The sequence below is a fragment of the Chiroxiphia lanceolata genome, chromosome 3, assembly GCF_009829145.1.
Source record: "Chiroxiphia lanceolata isolate bChiLan1 chromosome 3, bChiLan1.pri, whole genome shotgun sequence".
Taxonomy (NCBI): domain Eukaryota; kingdom Metazoa; phylum Chordata; class Aves; order Passeriformes; family Pipridae; genus Chiroxiphia; species Chiroxiphia lanceolata.
Window position 1 is genome coordinate 77050024 of NC_045639.1, and position 23877 is coordinate 77073900.

General features: G+C 34.4%; 1 long non-coding RNA gene across 1 annotated transcript; it reads right to left on the minus strand.

The window, feature by feature from the left end:
- LOC116784505 lies at positions 1-23877 on the minus strand. Its single transcript, XR_004356099.1, has 4 exons — positions 23738-23877; positions 17395-17524; positions 1740-1952; positions 1-107 (listed from the first exon to the last, which is right to left on the minus strand). It is a non-coding gene; the product is annotated as an uncharacterized LOC116784505 (long non-coding RNA).

The following is a 23877-nucleotide window of genomic DNA, read 5'->3' on the forward strand; positions in this document are numbered from 1 at the left end:
CTGATTTTCTATTGTAAAGATAGATTAATGATACAGTATTATGATGCAGGCAATATGGATGTTGATTGGCAACTCTGCTGTGGGACTGAATTCTTTCCAGGAAGTCACTGTAGATAAAACAATCATGTCTTAGGGAATAAACATATCTCTTGATTAAAAATAATTTAGTACATTCCATAATTTTTGCAATTATCATACAAATAAGTAGCAAATCGAGAGAAATTATGCTTTCTGTTTTGCTAAGGTAGAAAATACTATAAAAAGCATTTCATCCACAGGAGTCAGCAGAGGGTCAGGTATGCTATGAAAAGCTAACACAACTGTAAGAGTGTTCAAATAAACTCCTCAGCTGTAGGCACGTTTCAGCTTCTACTCTTGGTTCAAGGGCATTGCTTTACATGAGTTTGTAGTATGAGATCTGCACAGGTGATTAATCCTCCAACCTTGAAGGTGTATTAGGGAGTAGAATGCTTGTTAAACAGAGCCATGAATGAACATCATACTATTTATATGGATTTTTTTCTTTTATGTTCTAGGGGTGTTTTAGTATATGCTTTAAAAATCCCTACAAACAAAGACTCATTTAACTCGCACGAAAATTACTGCATGAAAGATAATAATTTATAAGCTATCTTGCAATACATTATTCTGCAAAGCAGAAACAATGTGGTGCAAAGAAGGAGATAAGTAAGAGTTTAATGTTAGCACTAATACATTTCAGTTGTTACTTTCTGAAAGTAATCTTGAAATTTTGAGGACCTTTTAGACTTTTGTTGTGTTAATTTGTGAGGAAAAGCAGCAGATGCTTGGAAACAATTGTTTGCCTCAGCCTCGTGAAAAATGGATGAGGAAAAGAAAGGTGAATGATAGTTCACCAAATTTGCTTTTCTTAGTGAGGTTGGAAGTGACGTGTTCTCTGGTTGATACTGAGAAAAGAAAATAGCAAAATATGTAAAAATGTATGTATGAAACATGATATACTGTACGCATAGGGATTCTTTGTATGCCTATTGGAATCAGAGTTTAAACACACATTCTGACCATGTTCTTTTACGAGTGGTTAACAACGTGCTGGGAACTAAGTTACATAACAGTGCCTTAGAAAATAGCACAAAGAAAAAGCCCTTCTATTCCTTAACTTGTAATTTGCTTTTCATCAGAGAAGCCTGATGGACTCTAAGCATTAAAATTTTAAAGAGTAGGAATGGCCTTTGTATGTGTCCTGTACATACAAACTATGTAGAGTAAGTACAGTTTAATCTTTGATTACAGCCCGTGCAGGCTACTAAAATTAAAATAATGTGTTGTACAAACACGTTTTTTCTGTCAGAATTTCCCTTTATTACTTCTGGTTTTAATCTGAGGCAGAAAATGTTTCTTTCAAGTCCTCAGTCATGCAGTTTCTAAAAAGTGTTTTAGATAGTTTCTGTACTAACCTAATTTACCTCCACCACAGCTATGACAAAAATATCACTAACAGATTTTTGAAATAAATTATAAGCACTCAGCCTTGTGATGTCTTGGATTTAGTTAGATGTTTGGATTTAGTTACCTAAACAAAGACACTAAGTGCCATCTAAGATGCACTAAATTATAAAACCCCCACAAGTTTGGAGCTGGAATTTTCAACACAACTACAGACTTTTGCCCTCCACTGTAGATTTTAGAGGAGATATCTTGAGTCACATAAAAAAGCACTAGACAAGTATGTTTAGACGACCAAATTCCACATGCATTACCTGCCTAGCGTTTTCTACCTTCTACAGAGAACTTCAGAGCTTCAGTCCCCCCTTCAAGGGTGACGTAGATACTTATACAATCCTGAAATCCAGGTTCACTTTCTGGATACACCAAGGTTAACTATATATTGTGTCATTTTTCCTTTTGAATTCAAAGTTCACCAGGTGCTTTGAACACTTCAGCATCTCGGCTCCTGCCTGCTGACGTTGCACCTGTGGTGTTGAATGAAAGTTCAAAAGTTCAAATTTCAATGGGTCAATACCAAGTTCTTTTTCTGAGTCTAAATTTATAGTTAAAGTAGAGCATAATTTTCAGATCTGTTTCTATAAATGTATATGTCCTCTTGTAGTCCCTGGTAAATTACTTTGATGTTTAATTGTTAAAAATTTGTGCTCTGTGTTCATTAGCTGCTATAGTGCTGCTTTGAAGATCCCCTTATTCTTGAAATTTATGTTCTTATGGAGGTAGAGAGACTAAGTCACTCTTTGTTCTTTCATTTGATAAGTTAAATTTAATTCATACCTCTAAAAGAGATGCCTCACATGGCTTTGATCATTCTGGTGAATCATCCTGAAATTTTCTCTGCTATGTCTAGTGTGAACTCTAGGCATAAGAACTAGATGCATTATGTTAACTGAAAACATTTTTTTTCAAGTAGCATTTTTTTCCAGGGAAAAGATACATATCATATAACGGTATATTTACAGCTATATTTGATCATACAATTAATAAATAGGACTACAAAAGGTTATCTTGTCCTTGGGTAGATTTCTTGCATGAAGATAGTGTATACCTATAACTGTGTCGTTCTTAAAGGATCATTGTAAAAAATTCCCTTTAACAGATTGCACAGCCTTTCTTAGCAACCTGTTCTTGTTGCTTCCACACTCCTCACTCCTCAAGATATTTTCATGATTTCTAATTTCAATCTCCTTTTCTGGAATTTAGCTCATTGCTATTTACTTTGTTTTCAGACTGCACAAAGGTTGATGAATTTTCTTCTTTAACACCCCCTCTTATATTCTTAAAAGATTTATCAAGTAAAGTGTATGTCAAGATATCATATACGTATATACCAACTATAATTTTTATTTGCCTCTTTTGTACTGTCTCAAATTATTCCATATCCTTCCTAAGCCACAGTCCTTCAAAATACAAAAAAAAAGGCCAGTAGATGCTCTAAGAGTATTGAGGTGCCTAAAAAATGTATTCCGACTGTTTTTTAATGCACCACTCTTGCATATAAATCCCAGAATTACATTTTATCATAAGAAAATGATGTTGTTAACCTCTGTTCAGAGACTGTGATCCAGTGTAATATTAAATAATTTTCTGCAGTACTGATGGTGATCTAGTTTAGTCTTGCGTTCTTCCTTACCGAACTGTTAAGGTTGCTTTTCTTTTTATTTAACATGAAACCACAATTACTGCCACTTTGATGGTGATCAGACTGGAAAATGTTTTGTTCACCAGTATGCTAATAGTAGTGACAGTTTCTTTTAGGTCCTTAAGTGTTTATTTTTAAGGTGAAAACTATAGGTTCACCTATATAAGGTTTCTAGAGCACTCAAGTTTCATCCTTCCATGAGAAAGGCGAATCAGGCATTTGTCACTCTTGTTCTGCATCAGTATTGTGCTTTAAATCATTTCTGTCTGTAATGCTGAGGATTGTGACATCCTTAGAAATTTATTTCCTGCTATATTAAGGAAGGAGAAAGCAATTTACTTCCCTTATTTGCCATTAACTGGGGTTGTATTTTCCCGTTCCACTTATTGCTCCAAATTTGTTAATCCTCATTTGGTGACTAGTCCCACAGAGGCTTCTTGATCTTGGAGGACTAGTATGTGGTACATACAATCGCAGAGAAGAATATTCAAAATGGTCAAGAAAGGTTTGGAATAAAAGTGTCATAAATTAAATTGTCAGTCCCTAGGAAGTAAATAGAAAATATATAAAATTAGACCATTCCAGTAGTCTCTTTTCCATGCTGAGAAATACCTTCTCCCAAAGTAAGGAAATTCAGCTCTTCTGGTCTTTTTGGATGTATTTATCACGGTTTGTTTTACACAGCAAGACCACAAATCATTTTTACTGTCTAGAAAATCTTACTTCAAATAACCTGTAAATATGCTCTTTTCTGTCATCATAATAAATGAATGCACAACAAATTAACATTTTCTTGTTCTTATTTGTAAAATAGTATGGCAACTAGGAGTAGTTTCATACAACAACCCTAGCACTGTAGAATCCACACCTCTTTTGCACAAATGACTTAAGAGAAGTAGTTTGTATATGTTTGTATTGCTTTTGCATGTCTTTTCCTGTCCCTAATGGTCAACAAATAGTTTTTTCTTGTAAGTTACAGGTTTGTTTTAGACATACAGACCTCAAAGTAATTCAGGCTAAAGCTTTGAGGTGGATCTGCCTGTTTTTCCTGAGATTATTTACATAAAAAAGGGAGAGAGGGTTCCATGGCTAAATAATATTTTGCTAAATTAGAAAAAGATAACCTGAAAAAACTCGGCTCACTGTTAGACTTTAAAAGATGAGCTTACAAATAAATTTTTGCATGCAACATACTGCTTTGCAGAGCAAGAACTTTCCTTTCAGCTTGCTACTGGTAAAGTGACTTTTACCTGTTCCATGTGTTGCAACACACTCTTGACAGTCTGCTTTCAAGCCATTAAATAAATTTGTAATGTGACTTGGCAATGACTACTTCCTACCAGCATTAATATTATCACTTTTTTTTCACTTATGTTGCAGGTTGTTTATGTTTTAAGTATCTGTATTCTTGAATATTTTTAGATATTTCTACTGCTTTTGTTTGAATTCCTGATGGTACTTGCAAAGGGACATTATCACACACAGCACAACAAATAGGTTATCCTTGTTGGTTTAACAGCAACTTTTAAAATTAAAATAAAATATATACGGTACAATTCAAGTTGCAAATAAATAAATAAATGAATAAATAAATTAAACATCATTATTTGGGAAGCTCTCACTTCTCTTGTTGCCACCTAGGCACAATTTTAGAAAGTACTTATTGTGCTTAGGTTCAGAATAAGAGATGAGGCTGGGCTATGCTAGGAGAGAGAAAGACTTGGATGGTGGATGTGGATGGCAATTTGCAGAGCCTGACTGAAACAGACTAGAGTGGAGGACTTGCAAGAGGGTAAAGAAGTGGGATATGTGAATTCTGAGGTGAAATACTGCTGTTCTGAGGCAAAAGGCTGGTGTTTATTGTGTAAATGAACTTCAAGTTTGGGGAAGACTGCAACAGTGTGATAATACTGCTTAGATGTCACCACACAAAAGGGCTTCTGGAAAGCAGGTGTCACATAAGGCCTGCTAAAATCAGACAAAACATGGAAATAGTTACTTTAGGAGGATCAGTGGGTGAGAAGCAGCATAAAAATAATGAATATGAAGAGTAAAATGAATGGAAAACTAAACAGTGCTTTCAGGGATGAGAGTATATTAGTTAGGATTTCTGATGCAAGGTAATACGGAAAGAGAAAAAGAATATTATAGCAAGAGAAAAGGAGAATGAGAAGTGAACTTTTCTCTCTTCGTTATCTTCAAATAAGCATATCTTCAATTAATAAACAGTTATAACAGTCTTCAAATATTATCTCTATTGCCTTTGTTACAACTGGCTTTCCTAATGAACAGAAACCTAACCCATTACAAACTTTACCAAATATATGTAGACTCATGATACAGCATAAAACTGTGGAAAATAAAGAGAATAATAAATAGATCACATAAGAAAGGAATGTGTATGTTTTCTCCGTGTAGTATTTAGATTTCTCTAACATGATATTTTCTCTGACAGCTTGAAACGTGAAAAGTACAGTATCACGTTGTCTCTAACGTCCTACAAGATAAATTTGAACATCTCTGTTGAAATTGTACTGTAATTTGCTAAGAAAGGTATTATTCAAATCTACAATTACTGTTATTTCATAAGGTATTTCATAAGACTTAAGTAAAATCAAATAGTTTAAGAAAACCATAGTCCTCTGAGAAACTTCAATACTCAACAGAAGAAAATGTATTTTATAGCAGAGTTTCATAATGACTTTCTAGGCCATTGACTCAAGAAAGATCTTACATTTTCCTTTTCACAGAATGGATTTTGATATAAAGTAGAAGCAAATAAGGTATTCTATAACTTGATTTTTTTATTTTTTTTTTTTTACTTTTTGAATCACAGAATTATTATAGTATGAAATAACAAGTTGATTCTACCTGTTTTACATAGGACGATATACTGTTTATCACTGTAACAACTATTATCCAGTATTTCGTTAAACTTGTGGACAGCATTTGTCATGTGCTGATTGATTCCAGTTCTTTTTCTTACAATGAAAAATTAAATTCTTTAATTTTTATTTACACTCCCTCCCTCAACTTGTTGCATGATAATTCGCAGATCTTTTTTTAGATCTGGCATTTGAGAAAATGGAAAGTATTTCTTATATGATTCATGATTTTATAATAATTTATCATACCACTCATCAAGGGTCCCTCATCCAGTAGAAGAGTTGTTATCAATTCAATTCTTCTTGTAAAGAAGCTATTTTGTTTCTGTGTTCCTCTCTGTCACCTATGTACTTTTTATATTTTTATTATAACTTTTCTGAGAAGCGGAGATCAGGACCACACACAGTATTTGTCATAGGTACTCATTGTGAGTTTACATCGTGGCATGATAAGGGTTTTGTGTTTTGTTCTCTATTTTTCTTTCTGACATGCCAATCGACTAGATGACCTCTCTTGAGCAACAGTTAACTGTTTTGTAAGACTACCTCTGCTGACTCTTTCCTTAGAAATAAATAGCAAGTTGATTTTGGTGTTTTGCCTTTTTTTTTTATAAATTTGTTTTTCAGTTTTCTTTTATTTTGTTATGAAATTATTAAAATAAACTTTCATCTATAACATTAATCCCCAGTCAGCTATTATCATAGGCAGTTCTTTTTGGTCAGCTTTTCTCTTAATAATCTATACACTTACTCTGTAAAGACTGCATTGATATGTTGATATTCATTTACTACCAGAAGAGTCTCTATACTACCCACACTTTTCCCTTTTAATCAATTATTTAAAATACTTTTTAAAATAAATTGAATTTGTATAATTTTTTTTAAAAGTTAAAATATTACTATAGTTCATTTCTGTAACTTTTAAATTTGTTTAATGATGTTGAATTCAAGTATATTATGATCTTCAAATGACTCATTCTCTACTAAATGTTATGCAAAACTGAAGACTAATCTCTCCTCTGGTGTGTTCTCTCATGATTCATTTCAAGGAGTTGTCAATAGGAGACATAAATGTCACCTCCAATGGGTGTAACTGTTATGGAGTCTACAAATGCCAGCTAAATTCATTAATATTGTCTCTGGCTTTGTAGGAAATTATTCTCATTGGGTCTTTAGGCAACACTATAATACTAAATATTTTCCTTTATCTATATTTCTATGGGTTTCAGTACATTTAATTTCCCAGTTCCTTGTTGATAAGGATGATTTATAGTCAACATGATTTAACGTGTAGCTCCTTCTACTGTTTCAACCTGTAATCTGTCCTGTAAATACCCTGTCCTCCCATTCATTATCACCTTCTAGTAAATTTCTGAGATGCATAATAAATATGAATTAAAAATAATTATATAGTTTCTTAAATGTCTAAATGATAAAATAAATTCATAAAATACATCATTCAAAGCCACTGAAAGCTCCTAGGATAAGAACTGACTCTGCAAAATTTCATACAGGGTTGGGAAAAATTGTTTTTAAATCTCTTGTACATCTGTCTCAACTAGGAGAGTCATGCTTTGTCCCTTTAAAAGATAACTTACTCTAATTTGCATTCTAATTTCATAGGGATTTTGCTATGCTTGCTTTCAGAAAAAGTTACTGGGGACTCAGCCTACACATTTGATATATACAAAAACAAACAACCTTTTCAGTGGAAGCTACAGTTGCTCTGTGCAATGATGTTTAATAATCTTCCCTTGCAGGAACAGCACATTGAAACATTAGGTGTGACTGTGTAAGACATCATTTCTGTCCCCAGCTCAGGTAATGGAGTTTCTTGATTGCCTTAATATTCTTAGGTGCTGTACACTGCCACTAAGCAGAGAAGTCACTAAAGTAACTTAGCCTAGAATAAAATTAGTAGTTTCATCATCCTGATGAAGTTATTTAAATAATGATACTTTGACTGCCACGAAGAAGATTGAGTTCACAAAACAGTAAGATGGATATGTTTTTTTCTTGTCCATTAAGTCAAAGCTTTCATGCACAAGGCCATTAGTTTATTTCTAAGTTTCACTCTGTTTCTATGGATTTAGCATAAGTTATATTCTTTCACCATTTAATGGCCAGACTTGCATTATCAGTACAGATATCAACATCAGCAAATTAATTTTTGTTATATGCTTGCTTCTGCAGTTTTTTATAAATATTACGAATATATTGGAAATGTTCATTTGAAATCTCTATGTACGATCAATTTAGGACTACTCATGGTTGTTTTTTTCTCAGATGTATTAGTATTTTTCTGTCTATGCATAAAATATTTTATTATTTCTGTGATTAGTATTTGGAAATTTGTACCTGCAAGATGGCAGAAGTCATCAGAAGAACTAAGGCCTCTGCTATATTTTTGTAGCAAAATTCAGGTCATTAGTGTCCCTTATGTATGTTTTTCAAGCACTAGAAATTAGCACAAATTATAAATTAAATGATCCACACATCCTTGGAAAATGATTGCTGTCATGCTTTTCAGTAGACATGCACTTACTTCAAATTATGCTTCATTAATAAATGTGGAAGAGTATATGTTAAAAGCAATGGCTTTCCTTAAAGCTTTTAAAGGGTAATATGTCAGTTGCTAATGCACTTGCTATAATTTAAATGTTTAGAGAGGACAAAACAGCAGTCTTAATACATGTTACCATTGCAAATAAGAACAATGAAGTGTATACAGGTGCATTACAAGGGATTTGATAACAAAAAAAAAGTCCAAACATTTCATTAGGCAGTTAAACTCTGTTGTTCATATGATTTTGGTGTATAACTGAACTCATGGTTCCAATACACATGAAACTGAATCATTTCATTCAAAAATATATAAAAACGGGTGTTTCACTACACTTTTTACAATTTAGGAGAGATGTATGTTTAGTGAAAAATTTCAAGAGATTATGATGTGCTATTGAATATCTGATACAAGTTAAACAATTAATTGGTTTCACTTTATCCAAATTTGAAATAATATGATTTAACATTTTAAAGAAAAATGGGGGAAAAAAAAAAGACTACAGTTTATCACTTTAAGATGATAGGGGTTGAAATGAAATCTTCATGTTTAGGTACATAAACCTTGCTTCCTAGATTTGCGTTTTGGTGGTTGAGGGACACGTGACACAGTAAAAAATGTTTCTTTCCTACGAAATTTTGCTCACTTTTACTCTAAAGAGATATCGTAGCTTTAGACAAACAGGTGTAAAATCTTTGGGTTTCAGGTCTGACGGAACAGAAGTTGTCCGTGAAAGGATATTGCATTTATTGCCCATATGAGAATTCTTAGTCATGAGGTATTAAAGTCACTTGAGTATGACTGCAGACTGAATTAGCAGTGAATCTAGAAAGGGAATCAAAAGTCTTCTATCCCCTGATCTGTGTCCTGTTCATTGGACCACAGCCTTTTATCCTTGCTCTTTCCATGTGGGAGAATATTTAGGTGTATTAGGAGTTTCTTCTATTGTGCTCTTCATGTTACTCTTTGAGCCTTTGTGACAGGTGGAATTTGTTGGTACTTTGCACTGTCCATATACTTTGTGTAGTGTGATAGTAGTGAAAGCAGAGAAGCTTTGATTTTTATCCAGCAAAAGAGAAAGAAGTTTTCTGTAAAATTTCAATGGAGCACTGACAGAGGTCATAGCCAATATCACAATCCCTTCACCTTTTTTACCTGCCAGTAAAGTCAGAATTTAGGAAATCTCACTTGCATTAATGGATTAAATGCTTAAACTGTAACTAGAATGTTGATTGTTGATGTATACTCAGACTTTTTGAAGGCATTGTCCTGGAAGGGTTCTCCTCCCAGGAGCAGGAGAAAGTCATAGGTACCACTGCATCTGTGCTTTGACCTCAGTGGAGAGGTGGGAAATAACAGCACTTTTTCACCAAATCTTGTGCTTACCTGCTCTTGGGAGAAGCAGAAATGAGAGTTAACTCTGCAACAGGGATGGCAATATCAGCTGGCAAGGAATGCTGTTGCATCTCACCTTGATCTGACCCCTGCTAACAGAAGTTATTCTCCATTGTCCTGGTTTTAGGAAACGGTAGTTAACAGCTTCAAAGTAGCTTTCTAACTTGCTTTTCAAAAATGCTCTTGAGTTTGGCATGGTGGGTGGAGATGCAGGATCCCACAGAGTACTGAGACCTATCTAACGGTGTGGAGACTAAGCAGTACAAACCCAGAGCCAAACCAACTTTAAATGTGTGGTATAGATGTAACCTAATATGCCAGCCATTTTCTTATCATTTAGATGTGACTGAATCTCAATATAAGAGCACAGGATGGGTATAATCCAGCCTGTATCACTTAACTTAAAAGTGAAGACAGCATAGATGCAGAAAGCGGAGAGGGCAGGGCAGTCTGGGGATTGAAACTTGATGGCGAGAGCAGGAGGTTGGAGAGGAAATAATTCCGATTTCCTTAGCTGCATAAATGACCCTGCATTTCCAATTCAAAGTGGCGAACACCTCCTTGCCCCAACACTCAGTGCTTTACAGTATAGAAATGTGTATCCTGGGGATGAAATAGATTGGGAAATTCTTGGTGATAAAGTAGAGGGAAAAACAAGTTCAATGCTGCGTACGTGCTAACTGTATAACATATTTTTTTCCTGAAGTAATTTCTGATGTGAAGGTTTTCTTTTTGAATTCTATATTCTCTATGAATAAAGATTCATTCTACTGTCACCAGAAAATGCTACTTTTAGGCATCAGGGCCTTTTTTGCACGTTCTCTGAATTTTCAAGAAATAATTGTCGCTATAGTGGAAATCTTGTCTGCAATATTTTAAAAGAACACAGCATGACATCTGTCAGCATATATTTTCCTAAGAACTGAGGAAGAGATAGACGCAACCAAACTCTCAGTGGAATTCTTTTGGACTCTCTACTTATTCTGCCTGTCTCTGTATCTTCTACCTTCACAGTCTCCCTTCTGTGCACACCTTAAACCCCAAAACAAAGAAAAGCAAACCCCCAAAACTAAACCAAACCAAACCGAAAAATTCAGCAAGAGCTCTGGATAGCACAGTGTTCACAATGCTAAGAAAAAAAGGCAAAAAAGTCTTAAAGAACAAGAGTAATTTCTGAAATATTTTTTTTTAAAGTACATACATATTGGTTAAAAATAAATCTCAGGAGGTGATTTTAAGACAAGAAAAATATCTCTCATCTTCTATTTAGGATGGGGTAGGATTTAACACCACTTATTTTTATCTCAATGAAATATTACTTCAGTGCTTTAAATTCTCTCATTAAAATTCACAGAGTTTATTAAAAATACATCATACCTTTCTCCATGGGAGCTTCTCAAAGCCTCTGAGGGTCATAAGAAATTTCTTTTTCTCCCATCATTCTATAACCACAGTGAATTCCCCAAGGAAATAAGAATGAAAACTTGTTTATAAATCTGGGCAGCAGATAAGGTTTATTTTAGAGATCTGTCTTTTTTTTTTTCTTTTTAACCTAATGGAGAAATTGAAATTTTAAATATATTTTATGATCTCTCCTTGGTAAATACTCTGATTCTGTCCATATAATTTCAGATGTTATGAATTTCTATTTTATTTTCTTTTTTTGAATGTATGCACCCTTGTTCTGTGTACGCCCTCATTTGCCTTCAAAGATGTTTGAAATTTAATGGCATTCTTTATATTAGATCTTAAAAATAGTTGGATAGAATTAACAAAAGTGTATTTTATTATCCATCAAGATAGGAAATAAAAGGGCTTCAGTTAAACGTAGCAGGTAGTGACAGTGGAAGAACAGTGGAAGAACAGCTGCTTACTGTTTACTTTAATTAACAAAGTTGGAACAGCCAGTGGATAATTTAAGAATAATTAGTTTTGAAATTAGTTGAATCACTATTTTGATTACCAATAATTGAATACAGAGATCCCAAAAGGGAAACTGGGAATTATGTTTTCATTCAATATTTTTTATTTTAGCTCTTAAATTAGAAAAACTATGGAATTATGCACAAAATAGTACTGGTGATTGTGTTGTCTGGTAATGTTATTTTCTAAATACCAAAGTTTAAAAAACTGCACTTAAAATCTTGTTTCTAATTCTTCTAATTTTATTTTTTCATTAAAAATATGATTAATTTGAGTGAATTTGTAAAAAAGTAGCTATATGATAACAACTCTTTTTTAAAATAATCTCATTTTTTCAGGAAAATATAGCCTGGTTATAACCCATCCTATCCTACAAAGGCACAGGTACAGTGTACACCAAAGGGTGAAAGCCAAGGCCAAATTCAGGACTGGAAAATTTCAGATTTCTTATATATTATCCATTTTATTTTGAGTAATGTAAGTTTCTGTAAATAAGATAATTGAGTTGTAAATTTTTTTCTTTGAGCTTTTCTGTGCTGTGGACCACTTTCTCTCACTATTTGCGGAATTACATGGGAGGGGAGAGCCATAGGGGATTTGAGGGAAGAACAAGGTCTTTCAGGTACCTCAAGACATCTCAAAGATGTCTTCAACATCTGGGAGCCTTCGTGATGTCCATATGTTTTGGAGGCAAAGTACTTTTCAGATGAGATAGGGCAAATCTAAAGTCTGAGACAGAATGCGTCCTGGGGGCTGAGCATCTAAATTATTCAACCAGGTGTATGATTTGCCTCAGAGGCCTGGCTGGGTCCAAAATTACACAGAAAGTAGCTTGAGTTCACAATACTGTCTTGTTTATGCAGTTAGCATCAAGAGTCTTACAAAGATGCAAAACAGTATCCTTGTTAAAGTATTTTAGATCCTTTTCTTCTTAAATGGAATTGAAGAAGGAAACAGTGAAAGATAGGAATGACAGTATCATAAAACATTAAGTTTTACAGTTTCATTCCTTTTTAGCAGGGAAACTCAAGCCTGACAGGTCAGCCTCAAGTTTTCTGACTTAACCAAATTCCATTAGAGTCACTAAAGCTACTGGATAATAGCCAGCTTATCAGGGAAGACAATTAGCCTGACTTACCTTTTTTTGGTTTTTAATGGTGGAAAACATCCTTAGGCTGAAACTGTGTTTCTTGTTAAAAGAAGGGCTTTCTGACCATGACCTGATTTTATTTCTAATTATATATGTATATAATCATATTGCCTTTATAAATTGTCCAATTTTGTGTTAACAGAAAGTAATTTACAGATGTATTAACTTTGAAGGTGCTATTCCTGATATTCTATAAATGAGGTATCAGAACGTACATACGGACTGTATTTCTTTTTGCAGGAATTGCCTGAAGGGCTTGGTAAATGAGAGGAAGATAGATAGGAGATTGTTCTTCCAGATTTGAAAAGCTGTATTTTAAATTTTTTTTTAAAGTACATGGGAAATGTTATTTAATTGGTGTTACTGCTATGTGCTTTCTTGTCTCTTTGAATATGATTTTTTCTGTCTTTATCCTACCTGTTGGAAGTTATATGTAGCACAGCAGAAGGTTGAGCTTTTTGTCGTAATTCTCTCATGTTCATAACCAGTTTTTATTCTTTGTTGATTAAATCATAGAGAATGGAGTAAAAATTCTTCATTTCAAGTTAGAAGCTTTGTCCCAGGTTTAAATGTCTAGGGTGTTGTTCTTCAAATGTATGAAGACTAGTAACTAGAAATGGGAAGAACAGCACTTTATAATGTGACAGCTGCCATAAATGTGAGTTACTACTTCTGTATTACAGATGTTTTCTTTGTTTTGGAAATAACCAGTGTGTTTTCTATGCTGTGCAAGTTGATTTATTGAATTTAGTTTTATACTTAACTTCTCTTGTGGGAATAATAGATATTCAGTGTTGCTGAAAATGTTGCATTGATTGACTTAAATTGCGATACCTAAGATTAGTGATAGTGTTCGTAGAATCCTTAAGGTTGGAAAAGACTTCCAAGATCATTAAGTCCAGCCTTTGAACACCACCATGTCAGATAGACAACAACACTAAGTGCCACGTCCAGTTGATTCCTGAACACTTCTAGGGATGGTAACTCCACCACTTCCCCGGGCAGCCCATTACAGTGCCTGAAACCATGTCCAACCTGAACCTCCTCTGGCGCAGCTTGAGGCTATTTCCTCTTATCTTGTTGCTAGTTGTATGGGAGAAAAGGCTGACACTTGCCTGGCTACAACCTCCTTTCTGGTAGTTATAGACAGTGATAAGGTTTCTGCTGAACCTCCTTTTCTCCAGGGTAAATTACCCCAGCTCCCTCAGCAGTTCCTTGTAGGACATACTCTCTAGACCCTTCATTATCTTGGTTGTCTTTCTCTGCTCTCTCTCCAGCACCTTAATGTATTTCTTGTAGTGAGTGGCCCAGAACTGGACAAAGCACTCAAGGTGTGACCTCACCAGTGCCGACTACGGGAGGACAATCATTGTTCTTGTCCTGTTGATCACACTATTTTTGATACATGCCAGGATGTCATTGCCCTTCTTGGCCACCTGGGCACAGTGCTGGCTCATGTTCAGCTGGTTGTTGACCAAGACCCCCAGGTCCTTTTCTGCTGTTAGGTTTTTTCTATATTTGAATGCTGTAGGGAAATTATTAAGAATCTTGAGTCTAAACAAACTCAAGATTTCCTTGGTTGTGGAGTATTAACTTGTTGGTTGTTGGATTCATCTTTGTGAATTGCTTTGCTATTCTACTCTGCTCTTCTTACTAGAAGAGTTGTCTTTTTGTTACAATAAGAGTATACAATATAAGAGAATAATCCGTAGATTGAGCAAGTAGTTCACATTTGTTAGCCCAGTATACTTTGTCATTCTTGTCTTCTCTCCTGTCTCACTGGCTCTTTCTTTATATATGCTTTTAGCGTGTTCCCTTTATTTACTCCATAATTTGACTCCAGTCACCCTGTTGTCCTCTACAGTTCTATGGTTGCCCCAGCTAAACAGTCCCCAATTTCTATTGTCAAGGAATAAAAGTAACCTTTCTGATCCTCCTCTTTCTCCATCCTGAGTTTTGTTATCTTCACCTTTAATGACTTGAGGGTTCAAGTTTGCATACATACTTCCACCTTCATAAATAGGAAAAAACATCAGTTTGCACTAAAAACCCATATAGGCATTTAGTTTTGTTTATTTTCATTAATCTACATAAGCTATCATTTAAGAAATTCCTCTTTTGTGAAAAATATCTGATGCCTAAAATTCTGTAATTTAACTTTCTATTCTATCTTTCACAGTCCAAACACTCCTTGAAGTAAAACCCATCTTCTAAAGTTATTAAACATCTTCATAGTACGCTTAGTTATCCTTTCTCTTCCAGCAGTATGCTTCCTCTGTCTGTATCTGCCCTCTTGCATCTCTTAGTTAGATTATATTTTTGGAAGGTCTAAAGTTAAAGTTAATGGACCTTTGAAAACCTTGCCTTTCAGGTAATAAAAAAATTATTAAATTGTCATAGTTGCTGAGCTATCGTTGCCAACAAGGAAGCATAGACATGCATAGGTTAGAATGAATGCATTAAACAGGAGTAAATTATAAAAATTATAAAAATAACTAAGAGAAAACAATCCTGCCATCCTGGGATGCAGTTTAAACATTTGATTAGCTAGAAAATTCTAAGTTTCTTTGCCAATTGTAAAAAAAAAAGACTATTACGTGCAATTCATAGCTTGGGTAGGCTAGACCCCAGGTTGCCTGAACACATCAGTGCCTTCTGTCATGTTCTGCTGCCTTATTAAGGTTTATATTATGTAAGGTCTATCATGCATGGTCTTGCTACTAAAGTAATGATCAAGCTTCAGTAATACCACTATTATTCCTCTAAGTATCAAAATTTATTTCTGAGTCCCAAATGTTCTGTTTGAACTCCATGCAATATTTTTTTTGTATTTAATTTCAGTATTTATATCTCAGAACAGGAGTGTTGTTAACTAAATCAATTTTTGGTTGACAGCTTCAGAAAACAAAATGCTTTCCAGAAGAAAAGATTCAGGACTGGAGTATTTAAATAATTCATACTAAAGAAATCTCAATTTTTCAATGAAATAAGACATAATGAATTCTGATAGATGTTCAGCCTTTGTTATTGGATAATATCACTGGCTGGAAATGTGTTTTTCTTGCTCCTGTGGCCGTTATGGATGCTGGGGTTAGCAAATTTATTACCTTCAACCCATCATTAAGGCAAAGTGGAAAAGTAATTTAGGCCTGTGATATGAAAGTAGAAGCTACTACATGAGGACCCAAGGAAAACCTGGGAAGAAACATTTCCAGAGAGGTGTCAATTGATGGAAGTTGTGTTAACCTTTGCCAGCAACACAAACCAAGAACATGGAAACAGTTATGAAAAATTGCAGGATTCAGAAAGGTGAAAACCCACATTTGCTTAGTATTCATAGAGGTGGTGTCTTCTTTGTTTATTGATGACTCTAGAATCAGTTGAATACCTATAATAAATTTTAAATTAATTTCTAAAATTATGCCCCAAAATCACAATCCAATCCATCTCTGTACAGTCACTATCTGAAAAATACATGTGCCTTAATTCTAACTTGAAGTTCTAGCTTAATTTGAATGTTTTGTTCATGTCTGGAGTTCTCCAGTTCAAAATAGGTGCAAAACAATATCCTCTTTAATATCTTTTTAATCTCTTGCATGAATGCCATTAATAAAATTAATGTGAATCATAGAAATGTCCAGTCTATAATTCAATTTTTTACAGATTCAATTCCTTTTTAGCAGAGGTGGAGATAGTATCAAACTGACTGATTTGTTCAAATTCCAACCGGTCACAATCATCCCATTTTCAAGGAGTTGAAAATGTTGTTGATGTTGCCTAAGCACTATCATCATCTAATAATTTTGTAGTTCTGTAAATGCTTGGCCAAATCCATAGAACATTTTCTAGGAAAGGATACATTTTTCTACACAATCTGACATGTCACTGCCATATAGCTGCCATTTATATCACTTTTGTTTTTAAGAAAGTTTGTACATTTTTGTTTCCAATTCCATTAATGATTTTGCCAGCAAGACAGTTGTTGTTCTGCTAGGAAGGAATGATTCAGTATTGATGTTTATTTATGTAGCATATTCTTTTTTTCACTGGATGATGAAGGGAATGCTTAAGCATTGCATATGTTTAAATATAAGTGCCACTAAGCTGCTGAATAGTACTTTGGGTTTGAAAATTAGAGTTCAGCCTGCACTATCATGGGAAAAATGTATCTGCTATATTACAACAGCCACCTTTAAGGCTTTCATTGTGAAAAAAAAATATATCAGTGTCATCTCCATGTTAGTGAAATTATTAATAAATTATAAGGATATCACTTCTTGCATGAATATGTGAAGCTTTGAGTATTAACAATGTTGAGGTAGCATTTCCCATTCTTGAACTAGGAACTCACTGTGCTAGCTGAACGATGAAATGAAAAGGCGTTTTGAGAAAGCACTTCCAGTTCTCTCCAGTAAAACAAAGTGGGCCCTTGTTGTCTCAGCCTGGGTGTTCCTGAGCATGCAGTCTTCTATGGATGACCACTGAAGTGCCAGAAATATAAACCCGAAAATAAATCCAAAATCCAAATCTGAATGGACTCAATTCAATCTGTTCCCCATGTTTAGTGTTTTCTATGTGCATGTACTTTGACCTAAGCCTAGCTTGTCGGAAACAGTAAGTGTAAAAGCTTTTGTGGAATTTAGGCTATGTGAATTTGATCAGTGCTGTCTACCTTGGTGTTGTGTGTTCTTGCTATAGCAGGAGTCTTAACAAAACAACAAAAAAAAAAGTGCTATAAGACTGTCCATTACAACCCTTATCTTCCTCTGTGGACCTTGGACTTGTTTAAGCTTTTCCATGTATTTCAAGATGATGAAGGCACCCCTAGAGAGCTTAACATTCAAAGACTACTGCAAGTATGTGACTTACTGTTTTAAATGTAACTCCCATAAATTCCTGTTATACTGCATAGGATTTTCAGTTATGAGGAGATAAGTTTCCAGACTCCATCCCGTGCTCAGTTGACTAGCTATGTTAACGTCTTGATGTCTGCAACAGAATTCAAAATACCAACCTACAAGATTCAAAATTTAAATGCCATTTGAAACTGGGGATTACTCAGAATGATAAAATTTCCTTATTAGAAATGACATCAATAATTAGGGTAATAATCTGTGTCTAAAAACACTTACAGAAAAGAGTTTACTTCATTATATCACAAGTTGTATTTAACAAATGTTAGCTGATAATTTTTGCTGCCCGTACGGAGCAACTGATACTTTAGTAGCTTTTTTTGTTAGTGCACTATGACATAAAGAGTTTGGTTGTTCTGAACATCTCCATGCAGGTGATGGGACTGTTTATTAATAAAAGACAATCACTCAGTTGAATGGCTTGTCTCAACATAGAACGGAGGCACAATCTGGGGACATAAAATGACATGTGGTAAGAACCATCATATTTTTTCTATTAAATGGCTGAGGTGCAATAGATGGAACATTTTATTCCAGCCTTCCATTCCTTGACATTCTTCTTAAGGAGTTTTAAAGATTCTCATGTATTTCAAGGGAAGACTGAATAGAGGATGACATTTTCCCAGGGTGAAATGGGAATAAGCTTTATTCAATCACATGGATAGTCTAAACACGCAAGTAAAATTCCTTATTTCTACCACAGCTCTTCAGCCTAGAGCTAAGCTGGGCTCAACTTGGAAACTCTGTTCTAAGGTGTGTAAAGGAGCAAGTAATGAGCAAGCCTTTGCTTTTTGTTTGACTTGTATAGTTAGATGCTGGCTACCACTTGTAGGTACCTTGATATAGACACATTCAAAAAAGTATCCTAAAAGGATAATTCAGGGGCTTAAGCACATTAATTAATAATTTGGACATTTCATTCAATGCATAATAGTCAGCGAAGACAAGTGTCTGCATTTACACCACATCTGAAGTAGGCATTCTAAATTTTGTCCTAATGTAAATGGTATTATAAAATGATAATGACATTTTTGAAGTAGCTGTTGTATTTTTGATATATATTGCCCCCATGTAACAATATTACATACCTGCAACTTTCTTAGTTGTGAGATACTACATTGTAAAGATCATTTTGACTAATGCAGGTGACCAGAGCTAGATTACAAATTCCAAAATCTTTTAATGTGCTCTGTATTGCTATGTCACTTGTATAACTCCTCTTTAATTATTCGGTTTATAGGACTTCAGAAAAAAAAAACTCTAAACATTGATATCAGATTATAATAAATTAAAAAACATCAAAATGAAAACTGGAGGGGAAGAAAGAAAATAGGGCAGAGAGGAAGACAATATACTAGATTACTTACAGCAAGAACAAAAAGACCTGATCTGTCTCCCCCTGTACTCCCTTTCCTGAATAATTAAAGCAGTAAAGTATAACAGTCAAAATGTTATATCGACTATCTGAATTAAAGTGTCTGAAAAGAAAATCTTGGTATAATCAAAATAAGTAAACTATTAGGCTGAGAAGGGTGTTTTGAAGTCACTGTGTTTATTAATCTAAAGTACTGCTGAATGTTAGCTCTCTGTTTTGTATCAATTAAATTTATTTAATTTGGCACCTTTTTCCAAGGACCAGGTATCAGACATAGCTTAAACTCATAAGGCTATCATTTATTATAATTTAAAAAGCTAGATTTCAAAGTTCTGACATCATTTGGAAACTTGGTGATTTTAACTGGTATTATTTTGCTTCACTCCATTGACCTTTCAAGACTTTTCTTAGTTCAATGTAAAATAAGCTTAAAATAATGTATAGATGCACTGCAGAAGGGCTTCTTATTTCCTAATAGTAACACAGCAGTAACATTTTAAAAATTGTCTTCCTCTGTAATAGGTTACGTCGTGTGTTAAATTAGGTGTGAAAAAAATGTTGCAGGATATATAATTAGAATATAATTACTTCAGTGCACGCCTGTCTAAAACTTTGCCTTTAGTATTTGCTTTTAGTGATGTGTGTGGATATACCTAGTCTAATAATCCGCTTTTTCATCATAATTGAATCTCCTGCAGCCTAAACTACAGTACATTTTATATTAACCTTTCCTAAGCTAGAAGGTAATATGGACATGCATGATGAAAGCCTATTTCTACTGCTTTAAACCAAGCCTATTTCTACTGCTTTTGCTGAACACTGAAAATAACTACTACTTTACCTTGATATTAAAATTGAAAAGTGCATGTGGAACACAGGATAAGGACCTTCTCAGGTAGAAGGATGCAGACAGGTTTTGAATGACATGAGAACACTTCTGTGTTAAAGAGCAAATAGGCAAAACATTTTGAAGTGATGCGGTTCAGAGAATTCTGAAATACCAAATATCAGACAAAACAATAAAGGACTGAGTGTTGCTGTAAAGTGCTGTGGCAAAGCATATGAGGCAACATTTCATAATTGCAATTAAAACTGGAAGTGTATATCTCTTCTATTAAGTCAGTAGTAATGGTTTGGGTCTGTGTACGATTTGTCACCATTGATTCCAATTAAACTCAAAGATTCTCATTGTAAAGAATGGTGTATAATCAATGAGCAATTAAGAGAAGAAGACCTAGAAAGTAACTTACTGTAGTAAATCTGGTATTGGAGTGGCCCAGGCACATTGCCATTAAACCACTTACAGCACTGATAACATGCTGCAGGCGGCATCATTTGTTGCTCTTTTAGCCTAGACTGTAGCGCAAATAGCTTTAGGTTTAACTTAAATTCCTGGAACAAGAAGCAACATCTGCCTGCAAACCCTGGTCTGGATCTTACATGTTTGTTCCCTATAACTGCTACTAATAATCTTTATTATTAGTAGCTTAGAAAAGACAAATCAGGTCCTTAAGGATCCCATAAGGTTAAGGTTATTAAAGGCAGAAGATGTCAATACAGGGAGTGCCAGAGGTGAATTTAAGGACAACAGTAGCAGAAAGTTCAAATATATTAATTTGCCCTTAGGTGCTGTAATTAGTTTTTATTCCAGGACTGAGAAAAGGAAATACAGGTCAAATGAACTTCTGGCAAGAATTGTGCATGTAAACATGATTTACATAATAATTTACGGTTGTATTGTCAAACACAACATCTCTTTGAAAGGTGTCTTATCACATTGAAGAGTCTTTGTCATGCTGCCTGTATGCAATCTTGTTCACTTAATATATTCCTTTTCTTTCTTTTTTTTTTTTTCCAATTGCTTCACTAACAGCTAATTAATCTTGTTCCTGATTTTATTTGTTGCTGGAATTTGTACCTACCAGGTCAGGAGCTATTTCATCTTGAATGTGTAAATGTTTCCCCAGGCAAAATACACACGTGTGGAAAATATAAATATATGTATTTATCAATATAGATTGGATTTATTGTCTTGTCACTATAAATATCCAAGTTAATTTAGGAAGTCATTCTGCAAAGTGTTGTTGCATGACTAGTGACTAATTAATGACTGGAAAACCACAGTGCTGTGCGTATGCCTGGACACTTGTATCTTTTCTGTTTTCTGAGTTGTATATTGTTTTTCATGTTGCAACACTATGTAGCCTTTAAATTAGATTGCTGTGTATAACATACCTGCCCTAATTGTTACACTCAAAATCTTGCTATGGAGAAAAATGAGGACATACCTCACATATGAAACAAGAAATTTATTCTTCATTTCCTTTAAAACCTAAGATTTTAATAAAACAAAACAAAGTTAGGATTAGTCCAGTTGAAATTATACTAACAGCTAGAGTCCAAATTAATATCAAATAGATCCCATTAGTAATATGGTTAAAATTGTTATACCAAATCTTCCAAATAAGCTGCTTTTTTTTTTTCAGGTGTTATGGCCATTCTTTTGTTACATCTCTGATCTTAAAGGAGTCGGAATGGGGTTGCAGTGTGTTGTGAGGATAGTGAATTCCTGACAGGGAGAAGGTTGAAGCTGATGATGAATTTTTTCCTTCTTTCTGAGGGAGTATATATATTTTTCCTTTTCATTCTAATGTCTACTTGGGCCATTTTAGTGTTTTCTAATATGATTTGCATCTTGCTTTTTTTTCACTGGCATGCAACTCCATGTTATACTGCAATTTGCAACACATAGTATGTTTTAGGTAGGTGAGATACTTATTCTTTGTTTTGGCATTTTGTTTGTTATCCTATAGCAGTTTTTGCCCACCTCTGAAGTCTAAATTTCATTGACAGATGACCCATGAACTGTTTAGAGTCTTAGGGTCTTAACACTTTGTCATTGTTTTTCAGATCATCTTTTTACACATAACAGAAGATATTACTTTTTCTTAATATTCTCAGACCATTAAGTTACAATGGCAATAAAAATTTTGTCTTATGGAAAATTCTGATTATAAGTACCAGTGGAGTTTATATGCTATTTGGGAAATATACTTTTTTGTCATACATTGTAAACAGGATTTTTTTCATTGGTAGATTCCTTATTGGACTGATGATAAAACTATTACTGAAAACCCAGAAGATTTTACTTCCACGATCACATTAAAAAAAAAATCTCTGGAAATTTGAAAAAAAAGATACTTAGATTTTTTAAATATCCTACTACTGAAAATACTCATGTGTGTTTAGATAGAAGTCTGAAAATGACATTACATACAGAAAATTGACTTGAAATAGGTCATGGGCAAATCAAGTCCTCCCTACTTCAGATACATTGCTATTTGGTTTGGTATTTTCTCTGGCAGAGTAATTGTGTTTGCATACCCTTAAACAGGGTCATAGTGCTGGAGGGAAAAAATATGTGTGGTTTCTCTGTAAGGTATTCTTTAACCAGAAAATGAGAATTATGTGTGTTGACAGATTTATGTGGATTCTGCCTTGTAGCATATGGTGGGGCCGATAAGAACTTGTAATAATCTGTCTAAAGAACTCATATCTTTGCAATGTGCAGTGCTAAATACCTGACATCCCATGCTCATTTTGATCTTCGTAGGAAAAAAAATGAAATACAACATTGGAGCTTGAATGATGGAATTCATGACGCTCGGTGGCTTTTCCTGAACAAGACTGATGGGGGTGAAAAAAACCCTGCCACAACAAATTGCTTCAGTTACTTTTTCCAGTGTCTTCTGTTGTGACAAAATGAAATGTCTTGATTTAAGTAGAGAGAATTTATTTATACATCAAGTAAAATTATTTATTATAATCTTTTTTAGATATCTTTGGTTTAGGGACTACAATTTTCCTGGTGTCTCTGGTGCTCTCAGAATATAATTACACTAATAGTACAGCTTTGTCTTGCAGAGCAATTTGTGTGCATATACCAGCGTAGCTTACCTGTTCCTCCTCTAAGGAGGGCATTCAGAAGCAACTCTATTTAAAATGTAGGCCAAGAAATTTCAGGCTTAATTCAGAAATGTGTGGCACTCATCAACAGTGCTAAACTTCAAACATTAATCTCTTATACTGTGCTACTGCACAATCATGCCAAATATTGTAGGTAAGGGACTGTCAGAAGTGTTAGTTTAAATGTTGATTTTTTTGAAGTTGTGACTTATCCACTGGAGGGGACAGAGTGGAACAAATTGTGCAGGTTGAATGATCTGCTGCTTTGGAATCTCTGGACCTCTTAGAAAGATATGACTCTTTAGAAGCTGTGGAAACAATTCATGCGGCTTGGATGGCTTCTGTCTGGAAGCATGAGCAGGAGGAGGACTGAGTGGGAGTTATGGGTCAAGTGGATGTCAACAGTTTTGTCCTTGATGATGCGAAATATTGGCCCTTACCCGAGAAATCTTCAGAACCTGTATAAACAGACTCATCTGTTTTTGTGAATGTACCAGATTTTTGTAATTTCTTGGATTGTCAGGTTCAGATCTTGTAATGAAAGGTTCTGTGTTTTGGGGTTGAGTGAAGGCAAGCAGGG